The sequence below is a fragment of the Gracilinanus agilis genome, chromosome 2, assembly GCF_016433145.1.
Source record: "Gracilinanus agilis isolate LMUSP501 chromosome 2, AgileGrace, whole genome shotgun sequence".
Classification (NCBI taxonomy): domain Eukaryota; kingdom Metazoa; phylum Chordata; class Mammalia; order Didelphimorphia; family Didelphidae; genus Gracilinanus; species Gracilinanus agilis.
The window spans coordinates 575,506,034-575,530,607 of NC_058131.1; the positions used below are offsets into that span (position 1 = coordinate 575,506,034).

Here is a 24,574-nt window from a genome sequence, read left to right on the forward strand (position 1 = left end):
AGGAATGGGAAGCTATCTAATAGGAAGTTGCCAGATTTCTTACTGGACATCTCTAATTAAGAGGAAGTTCACTCTTACGTCTCCATTCCATATTAAACCATTCCCCTATACCAGTGATGATGAACCTGATAGAGAGGGGGAGGGAAGCAGCCTGGCCCCAAGTCCCTCTGGCTTTCTAATAATGAAATCCGGAAAAAACTGTTCTGGAGCAATGGCTGGCATGCCCACAGAAAGAGCTCTGAGTGCTCCCCCGGCATGTGTGCCATAGGTTCACCACCACAGCCCTATACACAGAGAGCAACTAAGAAGGGAAAGAAGGAATAGTATCTTCAATCAAAAAGTAAAAGTTCAAACTCTTCTCCTACCAACACCCAGTTTAATTTTGTCCTCCCAAGATCCCAAGGGAGGGATGGTAGGTTAGGGTCATTATCCAACTCCATGCAATATCTAGTCATGGTTCATATAATACAAGCCAACATATCCCCAGAAAGACCACAGGCCATCTAATTTAAACTTTATCTGACCAATAATCCTTCCACAAATCATTATGTATGTTTGTGTATATTTATCTTTTTGCTTGTTATATACCGTATCTCCCCAATAAGGTGTAAGTTCATTAAGGGAGGAGATTATTTTTTCATTTTATCTCTGTATGTTGATAAGCTCTTTATACACGGCAGATACAAAAATATTTCCAAGACAGAACTGACAAGATCTGAGGGATTAAGGATGACAAAAAGTCAAGCCAATAAACATTTGTTAGCTAACTATGCCCCAGACATTATGCAAAACACTGGGGATAAAAAAAAAAAAGAAGATAAAAAACAGTCCCTGGTGTCAAGAAACTCTCAGTGCCTGGTACTTACTAACTGGCAATTATGAGCAACATGGTGACAAACTAAGATTCCAAAGAACCAAAGAAGAAGCATTATACTATCTCCTGCAATGCAGACAAGACATATATTATTAGATATATTCAATATGAAAAAAAAATTTTATTATGCCTATTTGTTATAAGGGTTGCTTTTTTTGCTTTTATTGTTCAGTTGAGAGTCAGGAAGAGGGAAAAAAGTACTTGTTAACTAGATTGGAAAAATAATTGGGGGAAATGATTATAAGCAAAATCAATAACCCTATGTCCAATTATTAATAAAGATGAGGATCAAAGACAGCACAATAACTGAAAACTAAAGATAATCCAAAAAAATCTGACCAGGTCAAAATTTTCAACATCAAACATAAAACTTTTTTTAATTGAAGCAATTTAATCTAAACAGTTTAATTTCCTTTTATTCTTCCTTTTCAACCCTTGCAGAGGAGTAAATTAGCAATAAAATTACTAAAGAAAAAGAGAACACATCTGTTCTTTAAAAAAAAAAGAAAAAACTAGAAGCTGGCTAAATAAAGCTTTCAATGATTTTGCTGATACAAAGCTGAAGAAATACACAAATCCTTTAAAGAGAAATATTTCGGATGGAACAGGTTTTTAAAAATCATGCCTGTTTCTTTTCCCAACGACCCATATTTTATTCTTTACTTTAATACTTGAAAGAGTAGGTAGATAGGGTGCTGGCAGAGCTTAGATGATAGTTTAGGGACTGCCTCTCAGCTGAATTCTCTGAATATTCGAAACAACTTTAAAATAACACCTCAAATTAAATGTTGGAATGTGAAAACCAACAAAAGGATGAGGCAAGGCATTTTTACAGCCTAAGAAAATGTAAGAGGTCAGCAGGAAAAGTCTGTGACACCAGAGTGGAGGCCTGTTCAGAGCTCACACACCTTAAATGATCCCAGAATGAAAACTCTCAAGGAATATTATAGCCAAATTCCAGAGCTCCCAAGTCAAAGGGAGAATTCTTCAACTATCGAGAACAGGAGTTGGCAACCTTTTTGGCTGAGAGAGCCATAAACGCCACATTTTTAAAAATGTAATTTTATGAGAGCCATACAGTGCTCACAGTGCACGCTCCTGTAACAGCGCCTGAAAAAAAATTGACTTTATGGCTCCTGCAGAAAGAGCCATATCTGGCCCTCAAAAGAGCCAGATATGACTCGAGAGCCATATGTTGCCGACCCCTGATCCAGAAAGAAACAATTCAAATATCATGAAACCACAGTCAGGATCATGCAAGGTTTAGAAGCTTCTATGTTAAAGTAATCCTTGGATTGGATGGGCTTGGAATGTGATATTCTGGAAGGCAAAGGAGTTAAGATTACAACCAAAAATAATCTATCCAGAAAAACTGAGGATAAGGGGGGAAATGGCTATTTAATGAAAAGAAACTTTCAAGCTTTTTTTTCATTTCATTTTTTGTTTTTTTTTTTCAAACTTTTATTTCCTGATGAAATTAAAAAAAAAAAAACTACCCAGACCTGAATAGAAAATATGGCATTGAAACAGTTCTATACTTGTTATATATTTGAGAAATGAAACCTTCATTAGAGAAACTTGCTGTTAAAATTCTTTGATTCAGGATGTAAAAAATGTTATTCACTTTTAGAAAGAAAATTGCTGAACTCTAAATGCAAACAAGTATAATTTCTTACCTTATTTTTCTTGCTTTTGTGGGGATATATGGCTAATATAGAAATGTGTTTTGCATGACTTCCCATGTATAATTAATATACTGCTTGCCTTCTCAGTAAGTGTAGGGAAAAGGGGGAGAATTTGGGATACAAAATTTTAAAAGAAAAAATGTTTTAAATAAATTAAAATTAAAAAAAAAAAAGAGTAGGCAGGCAGACAACAAACATTTATTAAGTACTTACTATGTGCCAGCTACTGTGCCAAGTGCTATAGATACAAGCAAAAAAGAAAGTATGTCTGTCCTTAAGGAGCTTTCAATTTAATGGAGGAAGACAACATAAAAGATTACAACTGGGAGCTTAGGCTTCTATTAGAGAGGCAGGAAAGTAAAACTATCTGTAGAACCAACAAGAGACTCAAATATTTCAGTAGCAATTCTCAAGAAAAGGGGACAAATACATGCCACCTCAATCTAAACATCAGTAACTACATTACACACCCACTACCAGTGTACAAATCTTTAAGGAAAATGACCAAATGGGACCTTGGCATGAATGTTTAAAAAACTACAGTAAGGCCTCTATTATAATTAATATTTATGGGAGCATATGGACAATATAAGTAGTGGAAAATTTGCAATCTGCACCAGTGGAGGAAGAATTCACATTAATCCAACCAAGTAGTTCTCAAAGTACTTATTGTTGACCAGACTAGATTATACTTGAGGAATTGCAGTGCTTTTCTTACAATCATCTCCCATTACCAGACATTACAAAAGCCCTTTCTCTTTAATACAAATATTCTTTGAAAAAAAAAAAACCAGTATCTCAGAGGAATTTAAGTAACAACGCAAAAAGTGATGGAAGGACGTAGGACTTCAAAGTTGCTTTGCCATTTGGTTTTACTGAACTATTTTCTTTGTTGTTATAGGGTTCTAGGGTGTTGGGAAGTGATCATATTTTATTTATTATTTGTTTGTTTGTTTTATAAAACTTTTTACCTTCCATCTTAGAGTCAATACGGTGTATTGGCTCCAAGGCAGAAGAGTGGTAAGGGTAGGCAATGGGGGTCAAGTGACTTGCCCAGGGTCACACAGCTGGGAAGTGTCTGAGGCCAGATTTGAACCTAGGACCTCCCATCTCTAGGCCTGGCTCTCAATCCACTGAGCTACCCAGCTGCCCCCAAGTGATCATATTTTAAAACAAAATAATAAAACTTTTTTTAAAAAAGAAAAAGAAAATATGCACAACACACTTAGTTCAAACTGGCCAGAAGCTCTCAGTGCCATCATAACAGTCTTGGCACTAAACTAACTTGGGTGGAGTCAACTTCACATGAATATGGCCAATACCTAAAGGTTGCAAAAAACAAATTTGAATTCCACTACAAAGAAATGGGGGGGTTGCAAAGGCCTTCATTTCAAAGAGGCCACACATTATAAAGAAAATGGTCAGGCAGTATCAAGAGTACTCAGTCTTTTCCCCTCGAGTTCTCCCCCTCCTTTCCAGAACAAATCTTTTTGGGACACATGGTTGCTCCTCCTCCTCCTCCTCCTCCTCCTCCTCCTCCTCCTCTTTCTTCTTCTTCTTCTTCTTCTTCTTCTTCTTTTTATAACCCTTACCTTCTGTCTTAGAATCAATACTGTGTTTTGGTTCTAAGGCAGAAGAGCAGGAAGGGCTAAGCAATGGGGGTTAAGTGACTTGCCCAGGGTTACACAGCTGGAAAGTATCTGAAGCCAGATTTGAACCTAGGACTTCTCATCTCTAAGCCTGGCTCTCAATCCACTGAGCCACCCAGCTCCCCCCTTACATGGTTCCTTCTTTAGAGGCTTTAGAGAGTTTATTTTAGATCAAGAGTTCTGAGTTCAGTCACTATTGCTCTGAATCCGAGTTAGGAAAATCCTAGCACTTAGGTTGAGGTTGGGCTTTCTGCCTAACTTTACACATTCATACCTATCTCTAGTTAATTCCTAGGCACCTCTTGGTCCTTGAAGAAAAAATGAAAGTTATTGAGTAATAAAATAGCAAATTATATTATAGTGTCTGTGGACAGACAGGCAACTGGAGGAAGGAGCTGATCTTTCTTGGAACTTTCCTCGGCTGGATCCTCCACTCCAGATACCTGTAGAATCAATTACTCTCACTGATGTCACCCTCCTCTATCATAGATTAGTTCTGCCTTTGCTCCTCAAAAAGCATACTGGAAATGCCATGCTGGATTCAATCTCTCCATTCCAAATCTTAAGAATATCCCTATCATATTCTGAAGTGGCTCCTTTCACTTACACAAATTGCTTTGGGTCTGAAACAATCTCTTATGCAACAACTTTGACAGATTCAAGGAAGTATACGGGCTCTATCCACAGTCCCAACTATATAAGTCAATTAAAAAGGTATTCTTACCCAGTTAAAATATCAAGGCTAAAATGCCCACAGCGAAGCACTTTAACATCACTATTCTACCAGCAAGCTAAAAGGGTTTGTGGCTTGTGATAAGAGCCTCCTCTAGCTACAATGAACTAACAGTTTATATGTTAAGGAATGTTTCTAAGTCACAGAGTGCCTATATTTAATATATAACATTAGCAATATCATATATATCAAGTGTTAGTCTACAATCTATATTGGGTATTACACACAGTGTTTCCAGTATTAAGTATTTTATTTGCTCTTAAAGAGGAAGAGAACAAGCATTTATTATGAGCCCATTGTGTGCCAGGTACTGTTAAGTGCTTTAAAAATATTATTTCATCCTCATAACAACCCTGGGAGATACATTCTATTTTTATCTCTATTTTATAATTGAGGATACTGAGGCAGACAGCAATTAAGTGACTTGCCCATGGTCACACAGCTAGTGACTGGGCTACTAAGAATTTTGTAACATTTCTGCAAACTTTCCTGTGTGTCTTACTCATAAATGGGTCAATTACAACAATGAGAGCCACTGCCTAAACAAAGGAACAATCTTCATCATCAAGGATGCAGTGTGTAAAGAACTGAAACACACAGAGAATATGATAGAAGACAACATAGTTGCCATCTAGAGGTCAACCTATATCCAAAAGAAATCATTATTATAACAAGAATTATAAGGGATTCTCCTACATCTCTGAGGTGTGGAAATCAACCAAATCTCCCCAAAGCAGCCCATTCTACTTTTGAACAACTTTTAAATGTTAGCAAGTTTTTCCTGATATCAAGCCTAAATGTCCCTCCTTGCAATTTTTACTCGCTGCTATTTCTTTTTCCCCTCTAAGGACAAGGGGGAAAAAGTCAATCAGGCATTCCATCAAGTACTGGCTAATCATTATTATATCTAATCCCTTTTACATGTAAGAGTCCTTCAGTTACTTAAAGATAGTTACCACATCCCTCTTCAATTTTCTCTTTTCTGGGCTAACCATTCCCAGTTCCTGCAACAGATATGACACAGTCTCAAGAACCTTCATCATGGCTAGCCTTCCCTAGATATGCTCTAGCTTATCAATGTATGTCTTAAACTGCATCTCATAGTAGTACATAACACTCTAGATGAATTCTGATAAAAGAAGAAGACTACAGAGGGACTATCACTTCACTATTATTGGAAGCTACTACTCAGTTATGAGATCACATTAGCTTTTTTGACTACCATAACGCAATGCTGATTCACAGTGAGCTTGGAATTCATTAAAACTCTTCAGATCTTTTTTTAGATAAACTGCTGTCTAACCAAGCTCCCCATAACTTCTATTTGTGAAGCTAAGATTTTACATTACTTTCCAATGAATTCCATCTTAATAGATTTGGTCCTCTACTCTCATCTGTCAAGATTATTTCATATCCTCTTTATCCAGTACTTTAGCTATTATCTCCCAGCTTTATATCTTCTATATATTAGATGAGTAAATTAATTATGCTTTTATCCAAGTCTATTACAAATGTTAAATAGCATAAGCCAATCAAATTTCCTGGTGCCAAATCTATGGTACACATGCCACAGACGGTTCTGTGGGCCTGCACACCCATTGTCACTACAGCACAGAGTTCTCCAGTTGTTAATAGAAAGTCAAAGGGAGACAAGGCTCTCCCTCCTCCTCTCCATGCACACCTGAGGACCTCACCCACCCCTTTGCCCAGCAGCCCAATTGGAGCACTTTCTCCCTCCTCCCCAGTCTGGTGTAAAGGGGGGGGGCACTCAGTCTCTGGAGGGGAGGGACACAGTATTCAGTCTCTTGGTGGGGTACAGTACTCCATCTCTAAAATGTTCACTATCACTGTCCTAGGGTATCCTATCGAACTCTTTAGTCAAATTGGCATTGAACCACTAACAACTATTCTTTCAATATGGTAATCCCAACCAATGCTATGTCCATCTAACTGATTTCTCATCTATCTATTGTATATCTCTAAAGGATGAAATACTTTCTCAAAAACTTTGCTAAAATCTTGGACAGACTTTGTCAAAAGCATTTCCATTCATCTAAACAACTGAATCTGTCAAAAAAAAAAAAAAAGAAATGGTCTGGAAATTAGAAAACTATTTTAGTTACACCTAACATAAACTAATTGAATTAGCTCCCAAACTTCTTTGGGTTTCAGGTTTACCTATCACTTCTAAAATGAAGTCTTGGGACTAAAAGATCAAAACTAAGTAAACCTTCCAGGTCAAAAATTCTATGACTCTTGAATATAATAAGAATAAAATCTGAACAAGAAAATTATGTTAACCAACTATCTTTCCCAAAGAGATTAAATGCTTCAGAATGTAGCAAAACATTTTTTTAAAGGAAAGGGAGGATTACCTAGTTAAGATGAAAATTTTTTCATAAATTCCACACTTGGGCTTCATAACCCCACACAATAGTAAACCTTGCATTTTAATATTGTAAATATGAAAACATGCTGCAATAGTAAAAACAGGAACTTTGAGAAAAAGAACTTAAAAGTAGGATACTCATTAAATTATTGGTTTTTCTCAGACACTAATAAAAGTACTAAAACAATTATCTCATGATATCATAAGTGGTAGTATAAATCCACATGAAATATTATAGCTCCAGGGTTTTATAAAGGAATTGTTAATAAAAAGTTATATTTTATAGAAGGGTTATTCCAGTGCCATTTCAAATGAGTAAAAGTTATAAAATTGCTTTTCATCATAAATCTTCACAATTCTAAAATGGCAACATGAACCTAAGCAGAGATATTTATATTTTAGGAATGAGTAAATTTATTTACTTTCTTTTTTTTCTGTTTTTTTAAACGTTTTTCTGTTTTAGAAAAATTTTCCACGGTTAAATGATTCATGTTCTTACTTTCCCCTTCACCTCCCCAAACCTCCCCCCATAGCTGATGCACATTTCCACTGGTTTTAACATATGTCATCTATCAAGACCTATTTCTATATTATTGATGTTTCAAGTCTTATTCACTTTCTAAATTGCTCATGATAAAAATTCTCAAGTTTGAAAGTCAAATCTACACATGAAATTTTTATTGTTGCTCTCAACTTCCCATTCACCCCTATCTTTCTACTGTTCACACTCCTAAAGTCTCAGTCACAACTATTCTTAGATGTCTAAGATTAGGTTGGACAAAAAGCTGAAAAAACCAAGAAAAGGGTCAGAGAAGACAAAACAGAAAGTAGAACAGACAAGTAGGACCTGGTCTAAATTATATAGACCACCAAAAGTAGCATGAAAAATGACTACATATCCATGGAAAACCTTTCCTTTCCAGAAAGTCCTCTTATTTTCCAGATGCTTCTCTCTTATTCCATTTCTGTTCTTAGTAGTCCGTTGATTAATCCTTCTCTGCTAGAGAACTAAGAGATAATTAAGATGTCCAATGATAAACAGAAATTATGGGAACATTCTATCCCTATTGGTATCTCCTACTAATATCTCTGCCATAGGAGCTGCTTGGAATGTCTCATCATAGCAGTTTGTCAATAAAGTGTGTTGAGAGGCTGTTAGAAATTAAAGTTGTTTATCTTCTCTCCCTCCATTTACTCCTATCCCCTTCACTGTAGGTAATGAATAAGCAAAGATTTGGCATATCACTTTGGAATTCTTAATCCTTACACTAGATATTTCTATACTTCCATCCATAATGGCTGAACCAGAACTAGGACCTAGTTTTATATCATCAATATCATAATGGCTGTTTCTCACAAAACAGTCCATAGGGTTCCACAAAAAAGTAACACTGGTAAACAGATGAACAAGCACACATAGCAAACCTGTCAACTTTGTATTCCAAAGAAAGAAGTAGTAATGTGTGCGTTCAGTTGATGTAGAGAAATTTATTTAGGATGAAATTAATCACGTAAAAAAAATCTGGCTTCCTACTGGTCTAGAATCAGCTACTGAGTGTGACCACTAAAATAGGACATATAGCCAAGTGACTACCCTTCTGGGCAATTGATTTGTATGTATGTTCTTAAGAATTCTGTATTTTTTGTGTGTGTGTGACCAAGTTCATTATAATTTGGTAGAAAAGAGACAAGAGGTAGGAGAAACAGGAAAGTCAAAATATATTTAATTACAAATAATCTCCAATTTCTCATTCTTCCATGAGCATCTCAAATTCAGGGCATAAAAGAACAGTTATCAATTATCCCCCTAAACTGGTTTTTTCCTTTGACATCACAATTTATCAGTTGTATCAACATCTTTGACTCTACAATTCAAAAACTTATTTACACTATTCTGTGCAAAACAACTGTTTTGATACAGAACTATAAAATGAGAGCTCTTGCCCAAAGGTAACCTAACATTCTATTGGGTGAAACAGGAGAAAATACATATATACAATGTAGGAAGTGATGGTGACAAACAGGAATTTATCATGCTCTTAAGAAAAATTGAGGGAGAGAACATTTTCAGCTGAAAGGAAGAGTCCTTAAAACTATTCATAAAAGAGTTGGCAACTGAGGTAGACCTCAAAAGATAAGGATTCCCAAAGGCAAGATGATTTAGTGGTGCATATTTGCAACTGATTAAAACGCAATGACAAGTTGTGATTGTAAGAATGCCTCAAATATAAAGCAAGGCAACAAATGCAAAATGAAGTATACATTTGCGGATACAGCTGCGTTGATATTTTGCTTGAATGAATTATTTGTAAGAAGGAAAGTTTCTTTTGGGAGGATGGGAAGTTACTGGAAGTAGAAGTTATATGCTTATTAAAAAAAAAAGAAAGAAAAAAGCATCAGTAAAACTTTTTTTTTTAAGGGTAAGTATAAAAAGTATAAAAAGAAAGAACTCTGGGACCAGGGGGGTGACATGTGTAAATGCAGAGGCAGGAGCCAGGAGGTCTTATTCAAAGCTGGTCCAGTTTGCCTGGAACACAGAGTACATGAATGAGAATAATGTGAAATGAAGTTGGGGAGGTAAGTTAGAGTCAGAGAAATAGCATAATTTCTGAATGCTCACTAAATAATCTGACAAAAAAGAAAGACAGATTGAATAAGAAAACAAAATCCCAAAATCTGTTGCTTGTAAGAAACATACCTAAAACAAAAACAAAAAATACATATTACAGAATGAAAATGAGAGACCAGAACAAAACTTACAATGTAGTGAGTAATTTTTAAAAAAACTCAGGAATCTTAAATCATGCTATCAGACAATTGAAAAAACAAAAATTTACAACACAAATCAATTACATTATGCTGGATAGATAATAAACCAGTATCAATATTAAACTTAAATGCTTCCAAATACTTTAGCATCTAAAGTAAAAAAGAAAAGTTAAATTGAATTCCAATTAGACGATAATGAAAAATGGTCAAGATTTTAATGTCCCTCTCTTAGTTTTGACTAGATCTGATAGATTGCAAAAAAGGGAAAATACAGAATTAAACAAATTGTTGGGGGAGAAAAAAAAAAGCTAAAAGATTTATATGACATCTCTTAAAAGGGATTTCTAAAATATGTGTATTCTTCAGGACCATATGGAATTTTTATGAAAACTGACCATCTGTTAGGACTCAGAGATATTGCAGACAAATGTAAAAAGGCAAAAATAGTAAATAAGTAAAGACCTGAAAAGAATGTTTAAGAAGTTAGCTATGATGACTTCTGGTGATTACTGAATGGAATTTCATTTCAGCTCCACAAGGGACCTTTACAAAAACTAAACATAGGCCAAGATATAACCTCCCCCATTAGATATTTTATTTAATATAGTATTATTAAATATTAATAAGTTAATATTAGATTCTGCCTTTCAGAATCCTTATCTTTTAAGGTCTATCTCAGGTGCTACCTCTTCTATGAGCCTCTCCTGAGGATTCTTCCTCTCAGTTGAAAATGTTCTCTCCCTTCTCAAATGTTAACTAGATAGATGTTTAATAGATATAGTAAATAAACATCTCTTAAGTGTCCACAGCAATGACATATAATTGAAAAAGGGCTTTGAAGAAAGGATTCAAACAAATGGAGATTAAATAACTTAACACTAAAAGACTGTTAGATCAACAAATAAATCATAGAAACAACAGATAATTTGATCTTAAGAAATAAAAATAAAACTTTTGAGATGTAAGCAAAGTAGTCATAAGGAGAAATTTTACATTTCTAAATACTTCTCATCAAAAGAGATCAGTAAATTAGTTATGAAACTAAAAAACTAGAAAAGCAACAAATTAAAAAATCCCAATGAAATACCCAATTAGAAATTCCAAATATTAAATAATTTTAAAAATCTGAAAGCAAAAAAACTGACAAATATAGGAGCTGATCTCTTGGGGGGGGGGGAGAATGAATAAAATAGATATATCAAATCAGCTTTTATTTCAAAGGGTAAGGAAAACCAAATAATCAGTATTAAAAATGACAAAGAATTCACAAAAATGAAGGGAAAGCATTCCAAACATAGGAGATGGCCAGTTTAAAAAAAAACAAAACAAAACACAAAAAACCTCTCAGCAGGGAGATTGAATATCATATCCAAAGAACAGCAAGTATGTTAGTGTAGCCAGAATAAGTAAAAGGGAACAAAGTATAAGATTGAAAAGATAGGAAAAGGAAAGATTGTAAAGTATTTAAAATGCCAAATAGAGGATTTCATATTTGATCTTAGATATAAAAGAGTTGTCTGAATAGGGAGCAAAGTGGGTTTAAAAAAAAAATCACTGGAAGCTAATGGAGAATGGACTGGAATGTAGGAGATATGAGGTATGACAAACAGGGTTAAGTGACTTCCCCAAGGTCACATGGCTAATAAGTGTCTGAAGTCACATTTTAATTCATATCTTCCTGACTTCAGAGGCAGAGTTTTTAGCCAGTGCGCCATCTAGCTGCCTACAGGGAAAAGGGGAAGAACTGGAGTAAAATTAAGTTTTACTATGGATATCTTAAGGTTGAGATGCCTTGAGGCATTTGATTGGAGACATTAAAAAAAGCAGGTATGATGTGGGAGTGGAATTCAGGAGAGATTAAAACTGGATAAATAGATTCTGAAATCATCTGTATAGAGATGTGATGATGTGAGCTGCTGAAATCCCCAAGTGAGAAGAGAAAAGGATTTAGGACAGACAGTCTTTTGCTAAACTCACAGTCAGCAAACCTGACCTGTATGAAAATATAGCAGACTGAAAAAGGACTGGTCAGACAGGTAGGAAAAGATATTCCCCAATAGGCAAGTAGCCAAAGGATATGAATTCTAAAGCAACACCCCTTAGAAAAGAATTGCAAACCATTAACAAACATATAAAATAAGTTACAAGTCACCATTAATAAGAGAAATGCAAATCAAAACAACTCTGAGGTTTCACCTTACACCAAGAAAACTGACAAAAGGCAATAAAATATGGGAATATTTGATGTTGGAGGGATTATGTAAAGACAGACGTAAGAATGCATTGTTGATATATCTCTGAATTGTTCCAAACAATCTAGAAAGTAAATTTGGAAATATACAAATAAAGTAACTAAATGCTGATACTGTTTGATCCAGAGATTTCACTGCAAGGAGATCATTAACAAAATGAAAGTCCCATATACAAGAATGGCAGCAAAAAACTGGAAACAAAGTGGATGTCCATCAACTGAGGAATGGCTGAACAAATTGTGTATATGAAAATAATGGAACAGTATTGTGTTATAATAAATAAGGAGCATGATGAATGCAGAGAAGCATTAAGAGGTTACCATGAACTGATGCAAAGTAACAGTCTGGGAAATAACATACACAACTTCAATCACATAAATGGAAAGAACCACCACCACCACCAAACAATCAAAACTCAATGTTGCAAAAGTATCAAGAACTAGCTTGGTCCTAAAGAGATATGAAAATATACACACACATCCCTTTGTAGAAGTCATGGGGGTATGGAACACTAATAATGTCTTGATTTTTTGGGGGGGATGGACTGATCAATTTTTGGTTTATTTATTTATTTTTGAAATTCTTTGTTACATGGATGGCTTTTGGGGGGGATTTAGAGGGAAATTCAGATGATAAAATACAAACAAAATCCATTATTTTATATAGGTATCCCTTCCATAACATGGGAGTAAAGAGTCCCCATAATCTGGAAAATTCATGTAAAATTTTCAAGAAGTCTGAATTTTTCCTTTTTATGGGGTGTTTATAGTAAAAAAAATGTGTATATTTATAGTATTAAAAGATAAGATATGCTGATGTTACATAATTGTGTGTGTGTGTGTGTGTGTGTGTGTGTGTGTTTGAAATGCATTTCTGAGTTTCTAAACTTTTGTGCTGCCTCCTGGCCTTATTCCTACTTAATTTCTTATGCCAACCCATGATCTATCAAAACTTTGATGGGGAAAGTCACAATGTGAAAGGGATACCTATATATTTTTAAAGTATTTTTAAAGTATATATTTAAAGTATTTCCTTGCGTAGCATAATCAAAGGCCCAGATTCATTTTTCAATACCTGCTACAGTTTGTCACCAAACCTGAGCATTAAAAACTAAGAACCAGGTAAGGAACTTCATTTCTCCCTCAAGGTATATGGTGTTTATCCTTGTTTCCAAGGGAAACCCAGGAACTTCTTGGTTATATCTTAGATATATGCTCTGTTTGTCATCTGTTCAGTCATTTCAGTCACACCTGACTCTTCATGATCCCATTTGGGGTTTTCTTAGCAGAGACACTGGAATGATTTGCCATCTCCTTCTCCAATTCATTTTACAGATGTGGAAACTGAGGCAAAAAGGTTTAAGTGACTTGCCTAGGGTTGAGGTGAACTCAAAGCTTCCTGACTCCAGACGTGGTGTTCTATCTACTGCACCACAGCTATTAGAGGATATATTCTTAGTCACTTTGCGATAAAGGTGATTATAAAAGATAAACCAGACAATTTCAATTACATAAAATTGAAAAGCTTTTGCATGAAAAAAATTAACGCATTTACTGATTTCACTTCTTTATACAGATTCTTGTATAGTTCTTGCTCCATGAGTCTTATACCTTTCAGGAAACATTAATTCTAAGCCCCTATTATCCTGATTATAAACCTAAAATTTCTAGGAAGGGTTCATGTACTTGACAAGTTCTTAGAAAACCTTCTCGCAGCAGGTCTTTAGCCAAAAGAAGATTCAAGACTGCTTCAGAGTTTTGGCAGAATGAAAAATTTGATGAATTAGCAGAAAAGCAACCCTAAGGAAATTATAAGCCTCGGATATACTGTCTTTGTACTCAACTCCTTATACTTTTTTTCCATAAAAAAAGGCAATATTCACACAAATTCGGTTTGCCTTTCCATAAAGAAAAAAGGGCATATACATTTCAGTCTATCACAGAAAGCATACCTGAATTTGAATCCTACTTCAAATGTTTAGTAGTAGCTATGTAACTCTGGGGAAGTTTCTTAACCTCTCTTTGCCTCAATTTCTGTATCAGTAAAAGGGGCATAATATGGGGGCAGCTAGGTAGCTCAGTGAATTGAGAGCCAGGTCTAGATAGAGATGGGAGATCCTAGGTTCAAATCTGACCTCAGACACTACCTAATTAACTGTGTGATCCTGGGCAAGTCACTTAAGCCCCATTGCCTAGCCCTTACCATTTTTCTGCCTTCTAAGGTGGAAGGTAAAAGTTTAGAAAAAGTAAATAAAAAATAAAAGGGGCATAATAACAATAGCATTTCCCTCTCAGAGATGTTGTGAGGATCAAAGGAGATAACATATGTAAAACACTTTGCAAACATTAAAGTGTCATTTAATACTATTATTATTATTATTATTAGACTATTAGAATTTAAAATATATGTATACAAAAGTACAAACTAGTCCAGTAGAACTACAAACTCTCTTAGGACAGACTTTAGTCTTTATCTTCATATACTCGGTGTATACCACAATGCTTTGTAAAGAGTGTGTGTACATAATTTTTACTGAATTCAACAAACCACCAAATAAAATCACTACTAATATATAGTACTCTAGTTTTCCTTCTTGTATTTCTTTTAAAAAAGAATCTATACTTAACTATTCCTCATTACTAACCTTAACGAACTATTGGCTCTAACTTAACTGGCCTTTTTGATGTTAATCATGCATAACATTTTATTTCCCATTCTTTGCTCCCTTATTCTGGTTGTCACCCATGCCTGGAATGCATTCTCTCCTCACTTCCCCCTTCAAAATCAAGTACCATGAGGCAAGTCACTTAACCTCATTTATCTAGGTTTACCCCTCCTTCTGCCATGGAAGCAATACTTGGTATTGATTCTAAAATAGAAGGTAAAGGTTAAAAAAATTATTAAGCTTAAATCCACACTAAGATTTTGGGGACATGTTATAGTTAATGACATGTAGGATCTTTTCACTCTTTTCCACATTCTAGGACCTTTATGTGTTGGACCACTCTCCAAATCATTGCTTATGAACTCCCAAAGTTGTGTTTACTTTTTACTAATACACAATTCCAAACAAAGGCATTTCACGAAAATGCACAAAAAACAAAGTAACAGAATTTTCATATATATGCATAAAATCTAAGTGGAAAAAGAGGGGATATATTAGGATTATGATTACAGCTAATCACTAATGTTACTAATATGTTCTGGTGATGATCCTCACAGTGCTCACTGCTTAGCCCATTTCCCACCCATATTGCATGATTCAGCTGGTTTTCAGCTAGGCAATCAATAAAGAAATCAAGCATTTATGTAATAAATGCTCACTGTGTCAGGTACTGAGCTAAACACTTAGATACAAACACAAAAGTAAAAGCTTCTGTTTTCAAGGTATTTATAATATTCCCCTTGAGAGACAATAAGTACATAAAAACAAACCTGTACACAACACAGACAAAACAAATACAAGGTAGGTTTAGGAGAGAGTGCAATAGCACTTGGGGGAAAGAAGGAACAAGAAGATTGAGGAAAAGTTAAAGTAGAATGTCACATATCCTAAATCTTTAAGGAAATCAAAGATTCCAAAAGGTGTAGGGTAAGGAGTACATACCTCTGCCAGGAGTACTATAGTCCATGCTATTTATGAGTGGGTCAAAGGAGGGAACAGAGGACAAAGAAATCACAATTCTTCAGACCCTTTTATTCTTTAGGAAATCATCCTATGAAAGCTCTTTCTCTGAAACATTTTGGATGTACAGTACTTGGTAGTTTGCTCAAATCTCAAAATCTGAAACTCTTTCCTGAATCACAAAAGTTTTGCAGGAACATTTTTCTACTGGGTCACCTTCCTGACTCCTGGTATTTGGGTCCTGAGATGTCTGAGCCTTGTCCTATTTTACAGCAGGAAATTTAGCAATATCTAAATTTAACAGCACAACTAACTCTTCATTCAAATAGTCTACAGCTGGTTGAAATGGGGGATGGTCTTCTGACAAACTTTCAAAAAGCATAAGCTGAGTCTATTTTTGGCTGAAGGCAAAAAGACAACTGACAAGTCCTGGGAGCATCACATCCAAAGACCATTTCATTGCCATACCTTTTGCCATCTTCCATTTTCTTTAGTTTCAACTATGGGAACTCTAAAAGTGCTATAGCCTAAAATGACTCTGCCACCAACTTTATCCAGAATGCAGAGGTAATTCTTGAAAAAATGAAGCCCAATGACTCAAATCCACAATAGAGGGTTCAGGTCTATTTTACATCAATGGGACCAATCAAACTTGAATAGAAATCAAAGCTACTAATCCATAAGTAAAACATCTCTGACAGGCTTTGTATTATTGCAAAAAATTATAAAAAAAAAAGGTTGTAACATGTAATGGTATGTATATCTATGTTTTATTGTATTTTTTTCAAAAATTTTTAATATTTTCAAATTATGTTTTAGATCTGGTTTATTCCCACTGGCTCTTGGTGGTATGTCTGACACCTTTGGTTTAAAAAGTGAACTTTCATCAGCCCCTTACTTTTTTCCTCTTCACAAAAAACTGTGGGGAATCATGTATAGAGATAAGCAGGGCACTTTCACTCCACGGTTTTCCACCTTAAATTTCTGCCTCTTTGTCCATATCTTGATATCTATTCCAGTTGGAAAGGATATTCTTGAGCCTTAATTTCAGTATCTTTAAAATGAGGTGGTTAGACTATAGAATCTCTGTTTCTTCCTGTCCTAAATTTATTACCTTTCTTTTGTAGTTACTTCATGCATTGTAGCTGTCATAGGTTTCTATTTGTCATTTAAAGCTTTTTACAAAAAGTTGTATCCATCTACCCTTCTAGCATTATTACACATTTTTTACTCCCCTTCATAAACTCTTCAGTCTAGTCAAGTTAGATTCCTAACTCTTTCTCATGTATTATATTCCATCTACCTTCTCTGGGTCTTTTCAATGGTTATTCCTCATGCCAGGAATGAATTTTTTCACCTCTGCCTCATAAAATCCCTAGTTTCCTTCAAAGCTCCAGAATACTGCTACTACTTTTTTGAGCATGAAGCCTTTCCTGATCTCCCTAGTTGCTACTGACTTATAGTCAAATTATTTTGCATCTACTTTGTAAATACCTGTAGATGTAGGTATTGTCTCCCTTAATAGAATACAAATTCCCTGAGGTCATGGAATGTTTCTTTTTTTTTTTTTTTTTATGTTTTTGTATTCTCAGTCTCTGCACAAAACAGGTAACAAATAAATTTTGCTCAGTGATTCTACTTTACAGTTGAGCTATTTTTCAATTGGTGATTCCATAGAAGTGGGCTCATTTTTAGGCTTTTTTGTTTTATCACAGCTATCTCTTTAGCTCATTTGTTAAAATTATTTTTCATTTGCTAATTCCTGGTAGTGGATTCAAATTTTAGTTCATTTATAAAGAAACTGATTTTTCCTCCCAGGGACTTCTCCCTGAGTCCCATGTGCAAGCAATACCTTGTTGGCTATGACTGCTGCCATCACCTCTATTACTCTACTGCTACCCTGCAACTTCTTCCACTATCTGATTCTAGGCCTCACCTTCAATCTCCCAGTCACTACAGTAGCCCAACCCTCAGAAGGAAGTGGAGAGAAGAAATCATCAAATCAGCTCCTTGGGAAGCTCGAAACATCCTATCTCCTCCATGGCTTCCATGGTGGTTCTGCCCTGCTCACCTCCAGTGTTCTAGTTGAGTGCTGCCCTAAGTTTAGTTCATCACAAATCTGTCCTTGCTGCCAGCAATGCTCAGTTTATGAAGGAACACAGGGGAAATGAACTAGCAGTATTTGCTGTTGTAACAGAGCTAGCACTGCTAGCTACCTGCTGTGTTAGGAGTAGGGAATATTTTCTTCCCATACCTCCACAGGTGCATAGTCCCCATGTTGGAGATCAGTTCTGTATGTAGTCAGCCAATCTAATAAATGGCTATCAAGAAATGCAGAGCATCTCTCATATTCTCATGTTCACTTAGTAGAGGCAAATGCCCAGAAGTCACGCATCATCTAATGTCTTTATAAATGAGATGCAAAATTCCAATTCTGTAGTGGAGAATCCTACCAAAACAATAGCTATGCCTTCTATAATAGCACTCAACAGTGTTATGGGACTTACAGACTGCTCCGAAATGGTTTTGTTGTTTTGTCCTACCAGTAGTCATCCATTCCTACTACAACTCCAAATTCAATTTCTAGGGTAAAGGAGAATCATTAGTATTCACTGGAAGTGTCTAATTCCACTAAAACCAAAAGTAAGTTGGAAAGCAATACTAGTAACAGCCAAGTCTGATGTAGGAAATTTAGAGGTATGCCTGGGTTGCTAAGAATGCCTCTGAGTTAGAGGTGCTTAGACATTCACCTCCCTGAAGTGAGCCTTGACCCTAAAGCACATGATCAAGTGTCTTTTGTAATCTTGAACTAAAAGAACTCTTAAGGACTCTAGCCACATATGCTGGATTTCTTCAAGAATTACAATGAAGTAGTCACTTTTAGCAGTCCTAAATAGTTATGTGGAATTGAGTAGAAGGGGAAATAGTAGGCAAAGGGACTAAAATATTAACCACTGCTATAATTATTCAGACATTTATCGTACTACATAGTAAAATTCTACTTTTCCCCCAAATCAATTAAGATTGTTCAATTTCTAAAAAACTAAGTTACCTCTGAGAAAAAGCAGTTCAATAAACCTGCCTCTAGCTTAGCTGTGTTGATGGAAGATGATCTAAAGGGGAATCAAGCCAGTTTAAAAAAAAAAAAGTTACAACACATTAATTGCAGCAATCCAACTGACCTTATAACTATGTTTCTTTCACAGGCATACAAATCCAAATCAATTGCCCACTTGTGGTTTGGCTCACAGAGCTGAGTCAGACCCCCTTGGCTTGCTTCCTTTCTGTTTACTCTGATAACAGTAACAATATTTTGCTCTGTTCTTCAGAGAAGCTGAATCTGAGTAAGAATTTTTATTCAAGTAATTTGATGCAAACAAGGTTCCCATGCTAGTGAATCAAACCTTCCAATACAAGTAATAAAGTTCATTTTGGATAGCAAAAACTACTACAAAACACGGTGTCCTAAAATCTAGTACAAAGCTAAGATTTTTAGGATTTAAATCCTAATCTATTTAAATGATCATAATTTTTTCATAAGGAAAAAAAAGATTGAGCTGAAAGACATGTTCAAGATTTATTAACCAAGTCAATTTAAGTTTATAAAAATCTAAATTCCATTATATGTATTCCCTTATAATTAAAATTTTTTCAATATTTTGGACCAAGTACTTACACACTCTATATTTCCTATATGCAAAGAGATTAATGTTTGCAGGGTGACTCATGTGTCTTTCTGGAAAATTTTAGAAGCTAGTTTATTTTAAAATAAACCAAAAAAAGCTTAAATGGCTTATGGCCCAAAATGTGTCATCACGTAAAACACAGCAAGTTCAAATGCCTATAGAGCTAGAAAGAGGGGGCATCTGGCCCTGCTGGCTTCCCACATGGTCATAAATTTCAGTCCATGAGGTCTCCTACTAGGATAGGTTACTTAATTTTGAAATGTGAATAAACCAGTTTATTCTCTCCTCCCTTTAAAAAAAAAGTCCATCTGTCAATATTAAGAAATTTGACTCTTTAGACATACATACTGTACTGGTATCATATAAAAGCTGGTTGGGGGGGAGGGATTAATGATATTTATATTCTACTGCTTCTACCAAATAAATTCTGCTTAGGAGTGACATGAGATAAGCTCACAAAAGTGCTCTGATGACAAATATAAAAAAGGAGCTATAAGTACATATTTTACTCATTTCCCTACTTAAAGATGAACATCCCTATTCTTTAGATTTAGTGTGATTAAACAATAAGATTTTCTCAACTCTAGAAATTGAAAATGGAATTAGAGTAGGAATGACTATTAATAAGATTAAAAAAAAGATTTTAGAGCACCCTATTCTCAAAGCTCCATATCACTATTGGATAGTATAGAAGGCACAATTACTATTTTGACAGTGTTCTCTAGTCATATAAGATTCAACCAGCTTAGAATTAAAAAACAGCTATTTCTGCTATCCTCTTCCCTTTAGGAAACTAGTTACAGAGCCACAAGTAACTGGAAAAATGGCCAGAAGTTTTAACAATTCTCAAGACTTCAAAAATTATTCTTTCACTACTCATAATATACTCCATCATCTCCTGTTTCCATATGCCTTTGCCTGAAATCACTCTCTCCCCACCTTCAACTCTAGAATTCTCAAGTACCTCTCTTTTTTGTAAGAAGCCTTTCCTGATCCCCCAAGATGCTAGTACCTTCTCACCTCAGGTTTCTTCTGTATATACTTAACATGTTTTCTCTCTAATAGAATTTAAGTCCCTTGAAAGCAGGACTATGTATTTCATTTTTGTATCCTCAGCATATAATAATGTCTGAGAAGTAAAGGGGGAAAGGTCTAACTGTAGTCATACATAATAAAGAAGGTGGAGGGGTACAAGAAAATAAAGTATTTTCTAGAGGAATTTCTTCTTGGCTCTGGAAAGGGGGAGAAGAGGGGTGGAAAAAAATCATGAATCATGTAACCATGGAAAAATATTTTAAATAAAAAACTAAATAATTTATTTAAACATATATAGCATTTTCTTTGTAATATTGCCAACATCAAATGTGACCAACTTTTTAGTTCCAGGAAATCTCAACCCTTTATAGACATTAAGTATTATTTCTTGAGGAAATGGAAACAAGTTATCTACTTAAAATTTACTCAATAAGGTAATATTTTCAACAGTCTAGTGAAAATAGGCTCAAAGGCATGAATTTGTTGTGGTATTAATAAAATGCTGAAATAATTTATGATTATCATCAAAAGTGTGCTTTTTAAATGTCACAAATTTATAATAAATATTATATAACAAAGCCAGATGACCCTGGGCAAGTCACTTAATCCCCATTGCCAACCCCTTACCATTCTTCTGCCTTGGAAGCAATGCACAGAGTTGATTCTAAGACTGAAGGTAAGGTTTTTTTTTTTTTTTTAAATTTCATAACACCAAGGAGAAAAAAAGCATAAATCTGAAGACACTGAAAAACAATAATTCAGCAAAAAAAAAAAACCAAACCCAAAAATAATTAAAATGAAGCTGATAGCACTTAAATCCTCAGAGCTTAATTTTCATGGCATGAGGGCTATCCTCTGGAGATGCTGAACACAGTGTGACACTAAAAGTTCTTTAGGGCTTGGAGAACACTTTCACTAATATATTCAGCAAAATATTTCATTAACATCCAGAGCAACTTAAAGTCAGTACACATTCATTAAACCAAAGGATATTTTACTGTGTAAAATGAAAATGAGTCACAAAGAAAATATACTTGTTTCTTATTCATGAGGTTTCAGAGAATGTCACTACAAATAGTAACCACTTATTATAAAACTAAAACTTTTTTTAAAAAAAGGATTAATATGTGATAAGTGTTTTTAAAACTAAGATAAATACCTTAATGTGTGATGTTCAATGAAATCTAGGATAGAATTTCTAAATTCTTAGAAATCCTTTTATAAATATTAAAAGCCTTAAGATTCCCCAAATAGATGATCAGAAAGGAAAAGATACAGGTAAATAATGACAAAAATATTTAATCTGTTATGAAAAATAAACTATGAAAAAACTGAATCAAGCTAAATCAATTAAAAAACAGTCCATATTGATATGGAGGTGATTTTACAAAGCAGCATTTTCCTCACAAGAGCCCTATTGAAGATGGTTGTTTAAGCATTATCTTCAGTTTGGAAATAAGCTCATTGAGCATCATTCCTCAAATTATTTGTCCACAGTCAAACAACTATTAACCAAAAGGATCAAAACTCAAACCTCAGGCTTCTGAGTGCAAGTCCACTGTAGTTACCACTAAATGATGTTGCCTTTCAAACACAAGTATCATGCATCTTGGAATTACTTTCTTTTTCTTTATATCTATCATCTGTTTTTGATACTTCCTTCTCAAGGATCACTTACTGCAATGCTATTAACTAAAAATATGATGGGAAAAGTTTTATAATAAAGAGAATAGTTTCTTCATCTAGCCTCACCAGTGAATCATGCCGTTAAAGAGACATTTTTCTTTCTAATAAAATAAAATGATTTATTATCCATTTAAGGGAAAATAGTATTTTAGAAATGGTCAATGTAAATCCTTCTGTTTTGGTTCAATCACTAGTTCCTTTCACTACATTATGTCTTAATCATTTAACTACATCAGCCTCATGCCACAAAATACTACAGTAGCCTCTTCATTGCCTATAAAGTACAAATTCCTTAGCATGGCATTCAAGGCCTTCCATTAAGACCCAGACATATTTCCAAATTTAGCTCTCTCCCCCTCCTCAAATTAATCCTGTACTTCAGGCAGATTTTCCAAAACATATCTTGAACATTTCTACCTTTGTACTTTTTGCACATCTTGTTTCTCTTCTTTCCTATCTGAAATCCACCCAAGTTTCAAGTCTCATCAGAACTGTCATCTCCTCTATAAAGTCTATTCTGACTATTCTAGGTCTCAAATATCTGCCTCTCCAGAACTGTAGGAATTTAGATCACTAACCCAATATTCTCAAATGACCACTTATGAATATACTGCCTTAAATTGTTATTTGATTCAACTCAACAAACATTTATTAAGTATTTACTATGTGCTAGAACTATTTTCAAGTACAAAAATATCTTACCCCTTTTCAGTAAGAAATTCAATAAATGAAGTCTTTAGTACTTACCTAATATTGTCAATTATCTATGAAAACAACCCAAAAGATACAAAAAAGACCTTGGAGAAAATATGTATTAGGTTATATAGTATTTCTAAAACATCTATACTAATCCATCTTAAAAATTAACTTTTAGTTACCCGCCTCAAATCTGTATCTCATTCAAAGACAAAGAATGAAGACCCACCTCTAATTAATTTTTCAATGATTAAATTTCAGCTTAATATTTTTCAAAATCTAAAATAAGCACTTATACTCCAAATTTTTGTGTAAATAATACATTATGACATCTCTTATTGCATCATTATATAATTTTTTTAAAGCTTTACCATCTACGTACTACAATGAACTATTACAGGAAATACAATTGCGAAGTAATGTTAACCACACCAAGACACACAAAATTCTATTCTTTTTTATTCTATTTTCTAAAAGCAAGGATTCAAAGAGATCCTGAATCATTGTATGCAAAAGTCAAATATCTCCCTTTTTTAGTTTTAGGATTCACATAAAGGGGGACTCCTACTCATGAGGAGTAAGTTACCAGATGAAAGACTTCAGGGTACAGAGAAAGAATTCAGTTTTTTTAAATGAAGCCAAAAAAAAAAAAAGCTGACTAAATTCTATCCATTTACACATGTGTAGCAAGGAACCTGATGTAACATGTATTATATACAAGTCAGCAAATAAAAAACACACATGAGATGATGGGGTAGTTTTAAAAATTTTTATTTACATAATGTTTCTATGTCACCTACATTTTATAATATATTCTTTCTCTTACCCTTCCCAGAGAGCAATCCCTATAATAAATAAAAAAGTGGAGGAAAAAAACAGTTCATAACAACCAAGTCTGCTTATGTAATGTTCCATACCGATGGGTACCCCAACTCTGCAAAAAAAGGTAGAGGGTACAGTTTTATCTCTCTTCTTTGGAGCTGAGCTTGGATCACTAACTGTATAGCAGTAAATTTTTTATTGTTTTGTTGTTCTTTCAATTTACAATTTTGTAGTCTGAGGATTTATTGTTTTCTTGGTGCCATTCATTTCACTTTGTATTTCACTCAGTTTATATAACGCTTTCTTTCTTTGCTTTTCTGTATTCATCATATTCAGCCTTCATTATAATCAAAAAGCCAACAAATATTTTAGTGTTTTCTATGAGCTAAGCAAATACAGTACTTGCTTTCGAGGAACTTGCATTCCAATAGATGAAGATATGTACATAATAAATACACACACAACACACACACACACACACACACACACACACACACACACAACTCAGAGTAGATATAAAATAGATTTAAAGTAAGCTTAGAAGTCACTATCAGATGGAGAAGGAATGTCCTGCAGAAAAAGACACTGCTTAAATTGAGCTTTGAAGGATGCCAGAAATTTCAAGGGGTGAGAAGAGAAAGTATTTTAGGCCTGAAAGACAGACTGTACAAAG

General features: G+C 34.5%; 1 protein-coding gene across 2 annotated transcripts in view; it reads right to left on the reverse strand.

Annotated features, from left to right (window-relative positions):
- USP3 (ubiquitin specific peptidase 3) overlaps positions 1-24,574 on the reverse strand; it is a 116,213-nt gene that overhangs the window by 76,245 nt on the left and 15,394 nt on the right. The gene's annotated exons all lie outside the window — the stretch shown is intronic.